This window comes from Schistocerca americana, chromosome 10 (genome assembly GCF_021461395.2).
Source record: "Schistocerca americana isolate TAMUIC-IGC-003095 chromosome 10, iqSchAmer2.1, whole genome shotgun sequence".
Classification (NCBI taxonomy): domain Eukaryota; kingdom Metazoa; phylum Arthropoda; class Insecta; order Orthoptera; family Acrididae; genus Schistocerca; species Schistocerca americana.
Genome location: NC_060128.1, coordinates 198,062,262 through 198,078,336, shown reverse-complemented (window position 1 = coordinate 198,078,336; position 16,075 = coordinate 198,062,262). Strand labels below are relative to the sequence as shown.

At 45.1% G+C, this 16,075-nt stretch overlaps 1 protein-coding gene across 1 annotated transcript in view; it reads right to left on the bottom strand.

Moving 5' to 3' along the window:
• The window catches only part of LOC124552388 (centaurin-gamma-1A), a 321,735-nt gene that overhangs the window by 207,242 nt on the left and 98,418 nt on the right, over positions 1 to 16,075 (bottom strand). The gene's annotated exons all lie outside the window — the stretch shown is intronic.

Here is a 16,075-nt window from a genome sequence, read left to right as displayed (position 1 = left end):
GAAAGACGATAAGTTAGAAAAGTACGCAGAAAGACGAGAAAGTAAGATGGGGTAACAGACAAAGTAGATAGGGGAAAGAGAAAATACTATGGTGAAGGAGAAGTAGTAAGGAGAAAGAAAAATTAGTAATAAGAAAAAGAGAACAGGAAAGCTTAAGTACAACTATGAAGACGAAACAGAAAGTAGAAAGAGGAAACAGGAATTAGGAAAGGAGTTCAGAAAGGAGCAGAAAGAGAAAGCAGGAAGAGAAACGAGAAAATTGGAAGAAAGATGATAAGTTAGGAAGAAAGAGGAGAAAGTAGGAACAGGTAAGAGAACTCAGGAAGAGGAAAGAGAAAGTGAGTAGATACTGTAGCGAGGGGGAAGAAAACTCAAGAAGGGGGAGAGAAAGTACAGACTGTCTATAAAACAACGTCCCCGTTTCATTGGTATACCGTAACAGCTTAAATTAGGTTATTTACAGCAAATCATACAGTGCCCCGTATCGAGAGAAATAATTACTAAATGGCAGCGTCTAGTGCACTTAAGTGAAACAATATCTGATTTTACTGATTGAAACATCTATGTAATACAGCTATTCATGAATCTACTAACTAGTACTCTGATAAAATTACGCACGGCAACACTGTTAGAATATTATAAAATAACATGTAGGAGTGTTAAAATATCTCTTGTTCTTTAGCTCTCGCTTGCGCTCTTATTCTCTTACAATTGGATCTTGATGGGAATTAGGTCTTTCTTTATCACTGTCGCTGAGCTGAGTTAATAAATGTGAACACGTACTGTTCATTAAAACAAAATAAACTGCGTGTTACGATTACGCCATTTGAAGATCCTCTTTCATTTTGGATAAACATAAAAAAGAGATTTCATTTACAGCAAATGAGGAAATTAAATACGAAAGCTTTTCGTTTGGTCCGCGAATATTTCAAAAGCCATTTTGTGTGTAATTACTGTTTACTTACTACATTTATTAGAACCAGCACTCATTTATTTTGCTCGAACTACTATAATTTTTGTTAGTGCAATTGTTACGAAAGTAAACGTCATTTCTTTTCACGGTCTATAAAATACCAAACGAATTGTTTCCACGGTAACTGTGGGACGAAGCTATTTTGCAGTTTTAAAGTAAATGAAAATTAACATTATTGTTATCATTCTTGAGTTATACGAAAATAAGTAGATTATACCTCAGACAAAAAGAAATAGGACCCACTTTTCTTATAACGTTACCGCCAAAGACAGAGTTCTAATAAATAATTTCACGAATCATTTAATGCTGTTGATTATTAAGTAATAGAAAGTATAAAGTCAATTTCACATAATTACAGACAGTAATGATATAATACATCAAACTGAAGATAAACTCACACAGATTTTCTTAAAAGTGTTCCAAATGTGCACCTTTAGTTATACGGTGCTTATTCAACATAAAATCCAATTCTTCCCACATTTTGGTTAACTAGTCCGGAGTAAAGCATATAATAGCCTATCCTCTTCATTTCTGTGTCTCAGCTCTAGTAAATCATTATGAAGTGCCGAAGCGCGTACACGATCTTTTAGGAAGCCCCAAAGGAAGAAATCTCACGGTGTGAGGTCAGGTGAACGTGGAGGCTAGCTGAAAAGAACACTGAAGTACTGATCATCACGACCGACCCCAACGGTCAGGGACCTGGACGTTGAACCACTCTCGTACAGAGACATGCCGATGAGGTGGATCTCCATCTTGTTGCTAAATAAAGTTCTCGCGTTCACCTTCCACTTGGAAAACGAGCAACTCTGACGGCATATCGAGAAAAGCCGAAAAGAAAATGGTCCGTACAGCTGAAGTTGTGGCACAGTGCGGAACCTCTCTCATGTTGCACAACTTCATGATGATGTCCTTACCCCCAGATACGAACATTATGGATATGTACATTCACACTTAGATGAAACGTTGCCTCATCACTGAACAGCACGCGGTCAAGAAAGTAGTCTTCCCGCAGCAACATTTCACTTGCGAAAGTTATAACGTACACCACAAAATGGTTCAAATGGCTCTGAGCACTATGGGATTTAACATCTGAGGTCATCAGTCCCCTAGACTTAGAATTACTTAAACCTAAGTAACCTAAGGACATCACACACATCCATGCCCGAGGCAGGATCCGAACCTGCGAGCGTAGCGATCGCACGATTCAAGATTGAAGCGCTTAGAACCGGTCGGCCAAACAACGTACACCACAGTGATCCGGTTTTATACCGGTATGGATGAACGCGTGAACGATCTCTTAAAACTTTCCACACTGACATCTTTCGCAACTGAAGTTCAACATTTGGTTTCCGAACAGACTTCTTAGGACTACAAAGGTCAACGTGTTCTTCAGATACCTTTTGTCGTCCCGTGCTTTCCACTTTACGAACAAATCCGGTCGTTTCGAGCTGACTATATCGCTGGTGGATGTTTTTGACACATGGGGGATCACAATTAAACTTCAAACAAAACCAAATTTGACTTGAAATTACAGATCACTGCTAGCAAACTGCAGAACACGCTTTCCGCCGAGGAGTCGACACTTTACGTATGCTGCAGCGCAAGCGGGAAAGCAACAAAGCATCTACACATACGTCGACACTCCACAAGCCAACATACGAAGAGTCATGAAGGGAACTATGTACCACTAAGTTCCACTCGCATATGGAGCGAGGGAGAAACAACAGTCTATTTGCCTCTGTACGAGCCACAATTTCTCGTGTCTTACTTTTCTGGTCCTTACGTGAAACGCGTTTTGGCGACAGCAGAATCGCTCTGAAGTCAGCCTCAAATGTCGGTTCCTTAAATTTTCCCAATACGAAATGAATCCCTCCAGGAACTGTCATTGGAGTCCCCGAAGCATCTCCGCAAAACTTCCGTGTTGTTCGAAACTACCCTACCCGGTAACATATCCAGCAGAGCGTCTCTGAATTACTTCGATGTGTTCCTTTAATCCGAGCTGGTACATATCCCAAACACTCGAGCAGTACTCAGGAATAGGTCGCACCTGCGTCCTTGATGCGACCTCCTTTACAGATGAACTATACTTTCCTATAGCCTCCCAATAAACCCAGTCGATGATTCGCCTTCCCTACCACAATCCTCACACGCTAGTTCCATTTCATATCGCTCTGAAACGGGTTACACACACACACAGATATTCTAACGACGTGACTGTGTCAGGCAGGACCCTACTAATGCTGTATGCACATATTACGGATTTGTTTTTCCTATTCATTCGCGCCAACTTGCACTTTTTTACATTTAGAGCTCGTTGCCATTCATCACACCAGCTAGAAATTTTGTCTACGTTATCTGGTATCCTCCAACAGTCGCTCAACTTCGACGCCTTCCCGTACGCAACAGCATCACCAGTAAACAACCGCAGATTACTGCCCACCCTGGCCGCCCTATCGTTAATGTATACGGAAAATAACAGCGGTCTTATCACACTTCCCTGGGGCACCTGACGATAACCTCGTCTCTGAAGAACACCAGCACTTATACATACGCTTATCTAAAAATGTTTGACTTCCTCTTTGTGTCGTTGTAGCAACACTCTGCAACCGTCACACATGACACTACTAAAATTTACAACTGGAACATTCTGCTGCGGACACCCCGTACCATGGTATTAGGGAAAGGGAGAGGAGGGAGGGAAAGCTGGTGCTGTGGCAGGGAAAAGAGGGGAGAAAAAGGTGGGGGGAGGGAAACGAAAGATGAACGGCGAAAGGGTGAAAAAACGAGGCGAGGAAAAAACGAGGAGTAGAAGGGCAGAAATGAGGCAGATACGGAAAATAATGAAGACTTGTAATAGGAGACGATGGGGTGAGCGCAAGAGATGGGAGAGGAGAGTATGTGTGCGTGTTGCGGCACGCCAGGCGCTTTGGCGGCAGCGAGTGCGTTACGCAGGCAGCAACAGAGCAGTGCGCGCACTTGGCATCGACACGCACACGCCGGCTATACTTGGCCCCGCCGGAATATTCCGCTCTTTGTTGTCCCGTGTGTGTCTCACAGCTGCATGTAGCACCATCAGAATGCTTCCTCACTCACAATGGCGACTTTCGTTAGTCACACCACCACTCGTCTAACGCATTACCCAATACCGCTCACAACTATTCCTAGATTGCTTGAAGGCGTTTCCTCATATGCCACGCTAAATACAGGAAACAAACATCGGGGCATACAAATACCTTCTGACATATGTGGCTGTCTCGAAGTCTTTTCGAGTGAGAGAGCCCAATACGTTGTCCTGGACGGCGAGGAATGGTCAGAGATGAAGCCAACGCTACAAGTGTTGTATGTCTGGTCCTGTACGTACACAATCTAAGACTATTTGCCGCTATCACTACTGTGTATGGGAATGTGTTTGACTGTACGTTAGAGCTGTAAAGCTTCCTTAGGCTATCGTAGACTACCACAAGAGTACCGTGGTTTTCCTAGTAGCTTTGCTCAGTCAATGGCGTACCAACGTTACCTGTACGTTAAGTGTGTTGCATCCGTATCAGGCGCTCATAACGATCGCTTTCTTTAGATGTGCGACCGGCGTCTTACTAGATTCCCCTAAAACTGAAATGTTGAACCGTCTATAAACTGAGTGAGGATATAAAAAGCGCTGTGCAACCTTCGGAACAATTTTTTTCTATGTAGTTATTGTCCGGTCGACTACTTAAAGATAAACAGTATTTACAGCAAAACAAACTGTCGACGTTTAATTCACGTTTTGCTCGAAAATTGTTGATTTGTAAAGCCAAACAGAGGGACGTTACAATAAAAATAAAGGAAACGGTACAGATTTACCAAATAGCTCTAGAAAACGCAATTTCCTCAACAAAAGGTAAAACAAAAAAACAAAAAAAAAAAACGCAAACCAAAAGTACATCAAACATTGCTTCAGCACTTCGTAGAACTTATATACAACGTTTCTGTTATTCGCCGGCCGGAGTGTCCGTGCGGTTCTGAGCGCTACAGTCTGGAACCGAGCGACTGCTACGGTCGCAGGTTCGAATCCTACCTCGGGCATGGATGTGTGTGATGTCCTTAGGTTAGTTAGGTTTAAGTAGTTCTAAGTTCTAGGCGACTGATGACCTCAGCAGTTAAGTCGCATAGTGCTCAGAGCCATTTGAACCATTTTTGAACTTCTGTTATTCGTAAAGAGCTTTTGCGTTATCCCTAATAACAGGAAACTATTCGCTTTTATCATGAGGAGGAACATACTATTGAGTAAAAAATAACAACAATAATTATATGTACTTTTTATGTTCGTGCACGTACACTGTACTTGCATCAAAAGTAATTGGTTTCATTACCTTTAAGCGCAACTGTTACGTGATCAGTTAATTTTTACTATTACTTGTTGTTGTGGTCTCAGTCCTGAGACTGGTTTGATGCAGCTCTCCATGCTACTCTATCCTGTGCAAGCTTTTTCATCTCCCAGTACCTACTGCAACCTACATCCTTCTGAATCTGCTTAGTGTATTCATCTCTTGGTCTCCCTCTACGATTTTTACCCTCCACGCTGCCCTCCAATACTAAATTGGTGATTCCTCGATGCCTCAGAACTTGTCCTACCAACCGATCCTTTCTTGTAGTCAAGTTGTGCCACAAACTCCTCTTCTCGTCAATTCTATTCAATACCTCCTCATTATTTATGTGATCTACCCATCTAATCCTCAGCATTCTTTTGTAACACCACATTTCGAAAGCTTCTATTCTCTTCTTGTCCACTTATAAAATGAAATTTATATTTTTAAGGATGAAAACTCCTCAGTGGACTAACACTCAACGATATGCTATTCTAATTATGAGCAAAACAAACAAACTATGAGAAGTCGTCGCCTCCCAGTTTTTCTTTTACACATTCATTTAAGTTTCTTTCTCTACCAATACTACCGGTAATTCCGCCATCTACTACGCCATTTACGTACGCTATCAAAATTATCGAACCGTGGTTTTAGTATAACGTAACTGTACTATGAAGAGATTCCGACTTGGACCGGGTTTTATGATTCCAGCGTGCTTTAAATGTACATCAATATAAGTAAATGCAGAGAAGATGAAGCAAAATTACTGTAATGTCAGAAAACAGTACAACAATGGGTGCTGAGTTGCTGGAACAGTGAGGCAACAATGCACCGTCATACGGCGTAGTAATAGACGCTCACAGTGTGGTCAGAAGAAGGTGGCAGACCGGCTCTCTGACAACAACTGCGAATAGTATGAGGCCTGTAGCGGAAAACGCGAAAATCAGTCCTTCGCTGCGATATCTCTGTACTTTTTTTTTTTTATTTTTTTTTTTTTACGTCTCACTTCGTGATGAATCACTATATTGAGACAATGTGTAGCATTACACGCTCACGTGACAAAAGTCACGGAACACCACTCAGTGTCGTATCGAATCTCTTACTTTCCGGCGCAGTGGGACTCGACGTGGTATGGGCTCAACAAGTCGTTGGAAGTCCCCTACGGAAGTACTGCGCCATGATGCCGCTGTAGTCCATAGTTGCGAAAGTGTTGTCGATGCAGGGTGTCGTGCACGAACTAAACTCTCGATTATGTCCCATAAATTACGAAGGGATTCTTGTCGGGCGGTCTGGATCGCCAAAATCATTCGTTTAATTGGCCAGAATGTTCTTCAAACCAATTGCGGACAGTTGTGCTCTGGTGACGTGGCGCATTGTCATTCGTAAAAATTGCATCGTTGTTTGGGAACATTAAGCCTATGAATGGTTGCAAATGGTCTCCAATTAGCCGAAAAGAATTATTTCCACTCAGTGACCCATGTAAACACAATAATTATGGAGCCAAAACCAGCTTGCACTGCCGGCCACGGTGGCCGAGTGGTTCTAGGCGCTTCAGTCAGGAACCGCGCGACTGCTACGGTCGCAGGTTCGAATCCTGCCTCGGGCATGAATGTGTGTGATGTTCTTAGGTTAGTTAGGTTTAAGTAGTTCTAAGTTGTAGGGGACTGATGACCTCAGAAGTTAAGTCCCATAGTGCTCAGAGCCATTTGAACCAACCAGCTTGCGCCGTGCTTTGCTGACAACTGGGGTCCATGGCTTCGTAGGATCTGCGCCACACTCGAACCCTGCCATCAGCTTTCGCGTTGAGGACTCATTTGACAGGGCCACGGTTTTCCAGTCGTCTGGAGTCCAGCAGATATGGTCACGAGCCCACGTGAGGCGCTACAGGCGACACGGTGCTGTTAGTCGGTCGTCTTCTGCCACAGCCTATCAACGCCACACTTCGCCGCACTATCGTAACGGATACGTTCGTCATACGTCCCAGGTTGATTTCTGCGTTTATTTCACCCAGAGTTGCTCGTCTGTTAGCACTGACAACTCTTTGTAAACGCCGCTGCTCTCGGTCGTTAAATGGCTCTGAGCACTATGGGACTTAACATCTGAGGTCATCAGTTCCCTAGAACTCAGAACTACTTAAACCTAATTAACCTAAGGACATCAAACACATCCACGCCCGAGGCAGGACTCGAACCTGAGACCGTGGCAGTCGCGCTGTTTCGGACTGAAGTGCCTAGAACCGCTCGGCCACCGCGGCCGGCTCTCGGTCGTTAAGTGGCGGTTGTCGGCCACTGTGTTGCTAGGGGTGAGAGGTAATGACCGAAATAAGTAATTCTCAGCTCACTCTTGGGTGTACCATGCATCCAGCTCCAACTACTATTCTGCGTTCAGTTAAGAGCCGTCGTGCGGCCGTAATCACTTGGGAAATATTTTCACATGAAGCGCCTCAGTACAAATGACAGCTCCACCAAAGTAATTACCCTCTTATACCTCGTGTACGTGACACTACCGCCATCTGTGTGTGTGGATATCGCTATCCCAGCGTGTTTACCTCTGCACTGAAACGAATTACTTACTTGTTATCATTTCATACATCTCATTTTGTATATTACCTCACTCACTTCTACTATATTTCTCTTCTACTGTTTTATTAATACCAAGCATTATCTGATTGTATGCCTATATTACGAGGGCTATCCACAAATTACATTACGTTTTCGTTTGTGTCCGTTAGGTGCTGGGCTAGCGCGGCCATATTGGTGTCATGGCTCAGTCGGCATCCTGCCGTGCTAGTGAGAGGTTCGTGCTGTACTCCGTTGAGTTACTGTGACAGTTTGAAATGTCAGCGTTAATTGAAAATGCCGCGAAGTGTGAAGTGCGTGCTGTAATAAGGTTTCTGACTGCAAAAAACTGTACACCGATAGAACTCTATCGGTAGCTTTGTGAAGTGTATGGGGACAACATAATCACTGAAGGTGGAGTGCGTCAATGGGTCATAAAATTTAAAAATGGTCGAACTAACGTTCACGACGAAGAGCGAAGTGGAAGACCCAGCATAGTGACTCCCGAACTTGTCGAAAAAGTCGATGCCGCGGTCCGTGAAAACCGTAACTTCACAATGACGGAACTCTCTATGAGTTTTCCACAAATTTCACGAAGTTTGTTGCACGAAATCATTACCGAAAAGCTTGGTTACCACAAGTTTTGTGAAAGATGGATACCAAAAATCTTGACAAAGATTCACAAAAATCAGCGAATGGCTGCAGCGTTAACGTTTTTGGACGCTTACGAGAAAGATGGCGACTCATTACTCGATCGCATAGTTACTGGTGACGAAACATGGGTTAAGCATGTGGACTGCGAGACAAAACTGCAGTCAATGCAGTGGGGGCACACAAATTCCCCCCCAAAACCCAAGAAATGCATGCAGACAATGTCGGCAAGGAAGGTGATGGCGACTGTCTTTTGGGACAGAAAAGATGTGATTTTTGTGGATTTCCTGGAAAGAGGCACTACAATAAACTCTCAAAGGTATTGCCAAACTCTGCACAACCTCAGAAGAGCAATACAAAACAAGCGCAGGGGAAAGTTGGGCTCAAAGATCTTGCTGATTCACGACAACGCCCGGGCCCACACGGCAAATGCCACTCGTGAAGTTCTCGAATCTTTTAAGTGGGAGTTGTTTTCTCATCCGCCGTACAGTCCCGACCTGGCACCGAGCGACTTCCACTTATTCCCAGCAATGAAGAAGTGGTTGGCTATGCAGCGTTTTGATGACGACCCACAGCTTCAAGAAGAGGTAACCATGTGGTTGAAGGCGCAGGCGGCCGAATTTTACGACGAAGGAATTTCCAAGCTCGTCCATCGCTACGATAAGTGCCTTAATTTAAATGGCAACTATGTAGAAAAGTAGTATTTAAGTGTGGCTTTCATCTGAACATAATTAAAAAAATTTCCAATACTTTATTTATTTTTAATTCCAAAACGTAATGTACTTTGCGTATAGCCCTCGTACTATACGTCATTTGCGTATTTAACACTATATCTACACATGAATGTGTTGGAAATTTTTTAATAAATTTGAACTGACTTTACTCTATCTTTACAATATCCTCGACAGTTGTACATCGGGCTTACATTTATTGATTTCTGATGTACAGGGGTCTCAAGTTTACGCTAACTAGGCGTCGAAACTGGTTCCTTAAACGATAAAATTTTTAGGAAGAACCACGGCCGCTTTTATCTTCGCTCTACGAGTTACCCGCATCAGCCGCAGTCCTGCATCCACGTCTTCACAAAAGGAGACGAAGTAAACATTGTAGAATTCGAATCAAGAGGAACTGCCAACACGATACTCAGTGAAGCGAAGCAGCTTGAAACATTTAAGAAAGGCAAGGCTTCCAATTCCAGATCGTACACCAATCAGATTCCTTTCAGAGAATGCTAATAAAGCAGGCCTATACTTAAAACCCATATACAACCGCTCGCTCGTAGAAAGATCCGTACCCGAAAACTGGAAAGTTGCACAAGTCACAGCAGTAGCCAAGAAAGGAAACAGGAGTAGTCGACCCATGTCACTAAAGTAGATTTGCAGTAGGATTTCGGAACAAACACTGTGCTCCAACGTTATTAATCACCTCGATGAAAACGATCAATTGACAAATAGCCAACAAAGATTCAGGAAATACCATTTTTGTCAAAACACAACTAGCTCTTTACTCTCACGATGTAATGAGTGCTACCGACACGGGATATCAACTTGATTCCATGTCTGTGGATTTCGACACCGTTCATCACAAGCTACTTCCAATCAAATTGCGTGCCTTTGGAGTACTGTCTCAGTTGTGTGACTGAATTCGTGAGTTCTTGTCAGAAACCCAACAGACAGTAGTAACTGACCTACAGTCATAGACTAAAACATAAGTGATTTCTAGCGTTCCCCAAGGAAGTGTTACAATATGTCTGCTGCTCCTAATCTACATAAAAGACATAGGACAGAATCTGAGCATATCTCTTACATAATTTTTGCAGAATGATGCTGTCATTTACCGTCTTGTAAAATCAACACGATCAAAACCAATCGCTACATGATTTGACGAGATATCTGTATGGTGCGGAAAGTCGCAGTTGACTCTGAGTAATGAAAAGTTTGAAGTCATCGACATGAGCAGTAAAAGGAAAGCGCTAAATATCGGTTACACGATAAATGACTGAAGTTTGAAGGCTGTAAATTCAGCTAAGTACTTAGGGATTACAATTACGAATAACTTAAAACTGGAAGGAGCACTTAGATAATGTTGTGGGGTACGCAAATGAAAGACTGCGATTTACTGGCAGGACACTCAGAAGGTGCGACACTTCTACTGAGGACACTGCTAACAGCACGGTTGTACGTCCTCTACTAGAATACTGATGTGCCATGTGGAATCTGCATCACGTACAAGTGACGGAGACAATCGAAAAAGTTCAGAGAAGGGCAGCTCATTTCGTATTTTTGAGAAATAGGGGAGAGCGTGTCACGCATATGATAGGCGAATTGGTCATCTGAGGTCATCTGTTCCCTAGAACTTAGAACTACTTCAACCTAACTAACCTAAGGACATCACACACATCCACGCCCGAGGCAGGATTCGAACCTGCGACCGTTGCGGTCGCGCGGTTCCAGACTGCAGCGCCTAGAACCGCTCGCCCACCCCAGCCGGCGTTGCGCAGGGTCGGCATGGTTAATCGGATGTGGCAATGTTAGTTGAAGGGGTGGCCGGATGCCCTTCCTGCCGCCACCCCTTACCCCGGGGAAGGAATTAGTGTACCCCAACTGTCTGCGAACAGTGCGAATGTGTTCACGTGTCTGCTAGCCGTGTAACTGAGGTGGGACGTTGGGACCAGCCCAGTATTAACCTAGGTGGATGCGGAAAACCGCCTAAAAACCACATCCAGGCTGACCGGCACACCGGCACTCGTCGTTAATCCGCCGGGCGGATTCGATCCGGGGCCGGCGCGCCTACCTGAGTCCAGAAAACAGCGCGTCAGCGCGCTCGGCTAACCTGGCGGGGAACTGTCACGTATTTCTTTCTCCATCGTAATTCTCGGCCGCACACTGCACGGCCAACGAGGACGCTACTGCAGCGTTTTGGAGGGGTTTGATCACTTATCATACAGCCTGGAATTGGCTCCCTCTGATGTTCATCTCTGGTCAAGTGAATGAAGACGACATTTTGGTACATACAGCGAGCTGCAGTCCAGTATAGAAAACTGTCGCGAAAGCACAGGACGCTGCCTTCTATGACGAGGGCACTGGAAGGTTGCTACGAGAAATGCCTAAGTCGGGGCGGCGACTACGTAGAGAAGTGGCTGGAAGGTGTAGCTAACTGTGCCAAATAAGACAGTTTTGATTTTCACTGTGGTTTCAATTTCGCGACCGATCGTTCCTAACTTTACGGATAGCTCTCGTGTGCGACTGAGCAGAGGGGAGCTGGCTACCGCCTGCTACAGTAGAGTACAGAGCAGACTGTGTGTATGTGTGTGTGTGTGTGTGTGTGTGTGTGTGTGCGAGGTGATCGGCGCTGCAGCTCACGCCCTGCTGCTTCCGGCCCATTGTCAGAGGACGGGCAGGCACAGTCGCAGTCGCTCACGTGGCGGAAGCCGAGCCTCGGCTGCTCCACGCATATGGCGGCCGGGCGGCCGACCTAACGGATAAGCCCTCTGCCGCCGCCTCTCTAGCTGGCGCGGGGCGGCGTACCCACAACACTGGTCGCGGGCTCGCGTCACTGAGCACTACATCGACGTAACGACACAACTGAAGTACTCCAAACTTTCACATTTTTATCAATGCGCGCGTTCCTCAAGGTTCCGTACTGGGCCCAGTCTTACATTTTAGAACTGGGTCATTATAAAGTTTTAGTTCGAAGGCCGTACACACCGTATGCCAAATAGGCAAAATCGCTGTGAGCATTGAGGCAATCACCCTTCCGACGCACGACCTTGAAGTCCGTAACTGCCCGCTGCACGTCTTCCTCCGTCAAGAACCACCGAAGTCTTTTTCAAGGGATCAAAGGTGTAATAATAGCATGGAGAGACATCAAGACTAACTTCTGAGTTATCATGCAGCACTGACACAGCACTGGCGCACCATTCGACAGACATGCTGCCCCATACACATTCTTCATTCACCAGTGAGTGTGTGTTGGTGTTTATCCGTCGACAGCCAGGAAAAGAATAACAGCACGTTGGTCCACTTCGGACGCATTTGGTAATAGCGTTTCCATACCTCACGCTTCCGCGCTCACCGCACACAAGTCAGAAAGACGCGAATGCCACACTAATCAGTTGATTACAAATGGCGTTTGGTTACATACTCCCATCGGACTAGCGCTACATTGCAGGAACGCCCTGAAACGGAAAGGCGACTGGAATCAAAATTAACAGTATTTGCATTTAGTGCATCAGATTTGTTGATGACGTTGCAACAGTGGAACGCTCAGAGAAAGAACTAAATAAAAAGCTTAAGATCTTAAATGGAGAGATAACAAAATTAAAGGCGAAAAACCTACAAGACAGAAACTTACAGTTACAAGTGGAGGTAAAATTGACGTAAGAACAGGCAGTGAGCTAATCCAGGAAGGAACCGAATTTCACTGTCTCGGTAGCATTTTGGAGGTAAATGATACATGTCTCACGGAAACTGAGAGAAGAACAGCACTGGCCAACAGTGCCTTTCAAAATAAGAAGACCGTTCTATTCAACAATGACATCGATGCCAAGGAAATATTTATACTTGAGTGGAGTTTTCCTGGAGGTGAAACCTCGACGTTAGCAAAGCGGGAGAAACCTCACGTCGAAGCTGCGGAAATGGGGCTCTGGAGGCTAATTACAAGAAGTTAGCTGGACTGAGAGAAAAACGAATCAGACGGTTCTAAAAGGAATAGGATAGAAGAAAGAACTACTGAAAGTTATCGGTGAATGGAGAGCGAAACTCAGCGTACACAAACCATTTCGCTGCTCCTTGCATTCCGTGCTGTTACGGCTGTTCGGTGCTGCTCACGAAATGCCGCTGCCTGTACTGAGACACCGCGTCCCGCCCGACATGACACTGTCATCATACGAAGGCTGTTAGTTGATAAATTTGACTTTTGCCCATCTTACTGTCTTTTTCGTTCAATAAAGGACTGAATTTTTTTTCGTTATCCGCCACATTTACTGCGCTGCATCAAATTACGTAGGGGATTGCACGAAATTTTAAAGATTTTGCAGAGGTAAAAATGCATTGCGTGAACTATGCGTATGGCTGATTTTAGCTCATAGACTGCAGCGAACCAAATATAGGTAAGATATCGAAGTATTATTTGAAGCTGAGAGCAGAGAGATATTTCATTTCGTTCTGGACTTTACGTCAGACAGACGGTCACGAGCAGCGCGCCCCTCCAAGTGCCTGAGCATTGTGAATCACACGGTCACAACAATAGTCAAATCTCGTAAACGACTCAAGATATCGAGCCGAGGTTTTCTTGCCAATGGCTGCACGGGATGAGGCAGATCTGCTGTATCACTGAAGCTCGAAACTTTATGCAGCGAGGTGTGGAACTAACTCGTACACAGAGCAGTGGGGGATCGGCGGCTAGAGAAGGATCGGCGCACGTGTGCACATGGCAAACAGCATAGCAGGACGCGAATACACGTCCAAAGCCATGAAATGGTTCATCAGACACGATATTTTTCCACAAACGATTTTAGAAAGGAAGATCGTCGGGTAGAAACCAAGGGGACAACCGAGAATAGCCTACATACATAAGATCAGTGGCGTGAGATGTTCTTCATACACGGATATGACGCGGAAGCTGTGGCTCCGGAGACGAGGCTTAGCCTTTGGAAAGAAGACGAATTTTAACGAAATAATGCTAGCGGTAGCTTGTAGATAGCGGTCTGGCTGGGTAGCGCGCGGGACCTCAGGCGAACTGCAGCACTCGCTGGTTGTCTTGGACTGTGCCACGTGACTCCGAAACCACGTCACTCTCCGACGTGGCGGCTGTAACTTATTATTCCGCAAATTAAGGCCTGCGTTTGATACCATTAAACTTCTGTTGGCCAGGAATGCCCTTCTTGCCAATGGTAGCCTGCTTTAGATGTTCTTGCTCCGTCCGTCATGCGTTATTTTGCTGCCCAGGCAGCGGAATTCCTTAACTTCGTCTTCTTCGTGACCATCAATTACGTAGTTAAGCTTCTCGCTTTCCTGATTTCTGCTATTTCTCATTACTTTCGTCTTTCTCTCATTTACTTTCAATCTATAGTCTGTACTCAGTACACTGTTTGTTCCATTCAACACATCCTGTAAGTCTTTACTTTCACTGAGGATAGCAATGTCATCAGCGAACCTTAACGTTGATATCCTTACACCTTTCTTTTGTTTCCGTCGTTAATTCTTCGAAGAATACACCGATCAATAGGGACAAAAGACTACATCCCTATCTTACACCCTTTTTAATTTGAGCACTTCGTTCTTTGTCTTCCGCGCTTATTCTTCCCTCTTGGTTCCTGCACATATTGTATATTACCTGTCTTTCCTTACAGCTTATCTCTATTTTTCACAGAGTTTCCAAAATCTCGCACCATTTTACATTGTTGAACGCTTTTTCCACGTCGACAAATCCTATGACGGTGTCTTGATTCTTCTTCAGTCTTGCTTCCACTATCAACTGCAATGTCAACAAACACATCCTCAATTTTCTTTTCCATTCCTCTGTATATTATTCTTATCACCAACTTCGATGGCTGAGCTGTGAAGCTGATTGTACGATAACTGTGGGACTCGATCGGCTCTTTTTATCTTCGGAACTGACTGGATAGGATTTTTCTGTTAGACGGTATATCGTCACACGCATACATTCTACACAGCAATGTGAACAGTCGTCTTGTTGCCACTTACCCAGATGATTTTACAAATTCTGATGCAATGTTATCTGTCTCTTCTGCCTTGTTCTATTCTAAGTCTTTGAATGCTCTTTTACGATACTGGATCCCACACTTCTTCTATATCGACTCTTGCTTTTTCTCCTGTCAGGTCCTACTCCTGACTGATGCCATCAATGTAATCCTTCCGGCTACCTGCTCTCTCTTCTGCAGTTAAGAGTGGGATTCCCGTTGCATTTTTAATGTCACGCCCTCGCTTTTAATGTCAGTGAAGACTGTTTTGACTTATCTATATGATGAGTCAGTGCTTCCGACAATCATTTCCTTTTCGATTTCTTCACGTTTTTGAAGTAGCCATTTCTCCTTAGCTTCCCTGACTTCCTGTTTATTTTATTTCTAAGTGCCTGCTGTTTGTGTATTCCTGTCTCAGCCTTTTGAAAGGAGAATAATTTTTAACACAGTAGCCGTATTGGCCTCGAGCTGAACTTGATGAGCAGCAGAAGCTTGGCCAAGGCGTGGGCGCCGAGTGGCGATCCTCGGGCGAACGCTGGTTGTCCGGGACCTGCCACGTGACCCAACCCAGGAAGCACCTGGCGCTCTGACACGGCGGAGCTGCGGGTCGGTCGCCACCTGGAGTGAGGGGCTCCTCCAGGGTGACGTCACACGGCGGGTACGCTACCGGCACTGCTGGAACAAGCGGCTCGTTAGTGCCGCGATCCAGAGGGCGCTGGACTCCAGGGACCGATCAGCCGCCGTCGGAGGAGCGCGGCGACAATGGCCGCTAACTGGAGCGTGGAGGCCCCCCGAGCGCGGGCACTTGCCTTCCAGGGAGAGGCTGGAGAACGGGATGTCCGCTGCT